Raw genomic sequence first — 2,636 nt, forward strand, 5'->3', positions numbered from 1 at the left:
CTGCCTCTGAACAACAGATATATTGGTCGGTGTGTAATGTTACTTTTTTGCCTGTTGGCACAGGGATATATTGTTATGCATACTAATTAGTGTTTTCCACTTATTCTGGTACACTTTGGTCCCTGTCTGATTGAATTAACGGATGTCTGCTGTGTTTACATAAGATACAAGCGAAATCCAGTTGGCATCTCTAAAGTAAATTGGGAACAAAATAAGTTTTTTTGACAATGCAAACATTTGTGTTCCAAAGTAAATTGAGCATTGTATACCTTGTATTCTGCATCGTTGCTGAAAGCAATATATTTAAAGTGGTAAAAAAAAAAAACATCCAAGCTAAGCAAAAATTTTTCTATACATCCTAATGTAATAAAGAGCAAGTTGGAAAATAGCTGGGATGGGGCTTTTTACTTCATAATAAACTCTTTCTAAACAAAACACACGAATAATTGAGATTCATTTTTTTAATCATTTGACAGCCCAAATATATATATATATATATATATATATATATATATATATATATATATATATATATATATATATATATATATATAGTCTCCTCTGTGCTTTTCCACAAGATTAACACGGCCATTATTTTTCTGATAATAATCTGTCAGATTCTGCAGAACTTTAACAATTCGGCAGATGCCTCAGCTTTTAAACTGCTGGAAAAGTCCTCATAGTTTGAGGAGTGAAGGTTAGAAATCCTTGTCTCGGCTTTTGACAACCAGTTGTACACGTGCTTCCGGGAGTCCCATTCTCATTTATTATATTCAACACACAGATTACTGTAAGCCTCAGCCACAAGACTATTTCTGAAGCTGAAGATGAAGTTCTCATATTTAACAGCTTTCCACAAACTCCCCACCCACTCCAGGAACTCTGTAACTGGTGCAGGAGGTTTTTGCTTGTTGGCGTTTTTCAAAACCTCAATCAAGCTCTTCTTGAACTGATACACAGTCTCACTGTAGCCGGTGTTCACTGGAGCCATTGGAGGGTTACCATGCCACAGGCCTGGGATGTACCCATTATTTTTCTTTGCATCATACTCCATTATATCAGTGAATTTTCTGTTTTCTCCTTTCTTTTCCATCCTGGCAGCTGCCTGTGTCATCTCATTCAGCCGTTGTAGAAGCTTATTCCTGTCTCTTGCATTGTTATCATGAGCAGACACGTCCCCCACATTCTGGTGCACAAACTGACAGTTTGGTTTCTTCCCCACTTCCTTCATTCTAAGAAAGGCGTGCACCACGATCTGTAGGGTATCCTTCATCTCTGTGGAGTTCTCCATTGCAATGTTTATTATGGTGACATCACTCAATCCAACGACCAGTGTTGCAAGCTCATTGTCATGTTCATAGCTGTCTTCTAGTTGTGCCAACTCTGGAGATTTGAGACCTTCAGTGTCAATTACCAAGATAAAATCGCAGTTCAGCTCTTCTTTAAGATCCTCTTTGACTCTGATTAACAGCATGAAGGCTCCTCTTGTGCATCTACCACTGCTAACTGCAAACTGAACCCCAAACATTGTGTTGAGGAGGGTAGACTTCCCAATGCTTTGGACTCCCAACACTGTTACAACCAGCAGCCTGCTCTTGTGTTGGACTTTCCTGTGGAGCTCAATTAGAACATCAGTCACCCATATTAGAGGGATATTTGATGCATCTCCATCCAGCAGCTCAAGAGGGAAGCCATCCAACAGCAGATCTGCCCCCAAACTGGGAAGATGTTCAAACTGCTGGCGGGATTCAGAATTGTCAGGAAGGAAGCACGCTGCTTCATAAAGCTGCCCCATCTCATGAATGAAATGTTCCATTCCTAAAGAGCTGTTTGATATTTGTCTATCCAAGTCTGCAACTATCACTTTGCTCTCTGACAACTTGCAACACTTTTTTTTGTATTCATCACGAAGACCAGAACGTTTCTTTTGTGCAGTAACATCCAAGTTCATCCTCATCCACTTTAGAAAATAGGATCGCTCTTCTTTGCTTTCACTGGATATGGCAGAGATGAAACTTTCCATTGCTTCAGATATATTTTTACTGCTTTGCTGTTGTCTCAGTTTCTGTTTTTCACTTTGCAGATTGTATTTATATTCTTCATTAGACTGGTCTCCTGCCTTTTGTAGTCTGTACTCTTCCTTTTCTATTTTAGTCAGCTCCTTCCAAAGCTTCACTTGCAATGGCAACTGATCCTCTTTATATCGCACCACATCGTTGATTCTAGATGTAATTTCTGCAGCATTTCTCTTAGCATTCTGACATTCAGTGCAGTCTTCATCTACAGAGATCCCCAATTCATGTGCTTCAGCAGACATGCCTTCAATGGTATATTTTTGTTGACAATTTTCCACGATATTATTCATAGTTAAGCACAGTTTTGACACAAAGTCTGCATCATTGGTCTGCTGTTTCTTAAATAAGATCTGCTTTCCACTTAATTTTAACTTTGATGCCAAGCGTTTCAGAGAGTTTACATTTTTCTCTGTCTTCTTTGGAAAATTTGCAACGAAAAACCATTGGGCTTTAATATTTCCTGCAGAGGACAAGAGATCACACTCACTCTCTGCAATACTGTCAAAAAATATGAAGACTGTTGAGGATGTTTGACATAAAATAGAAAATTGCTTCTGAAAA

At 38.7% G+C, this 2,636-nt stretch overlaps 1 pseudogene; it reads right to left on the minus strand.

Moving 5' to 3' along the window:
• Positions 1-571: 571 nt before the first annotated feature.
• On the minus strand, positions 572-2,632 carry LOC121310426 (annotated as a pseudogene).
• Between the last annotated feature and the right edge of the window lie 4 nt (positions 2,633-2,636).

Source organism: Polyodon spathula, unplaced genomic scaffold (assembly GCF_017654505.1).
Source record: "Polyodon spathula isolate WHYD16114869_AA unplaced genomic scaffold, ASM1765450v1 scaffolds_2124, whole genome shotgun sequence".
NCBI lineage: Eukaryota > Metazoa > Chordata > Actinopteri > Acipenseriformes > Polyodontidae > Polyodon > Polyodon spathula.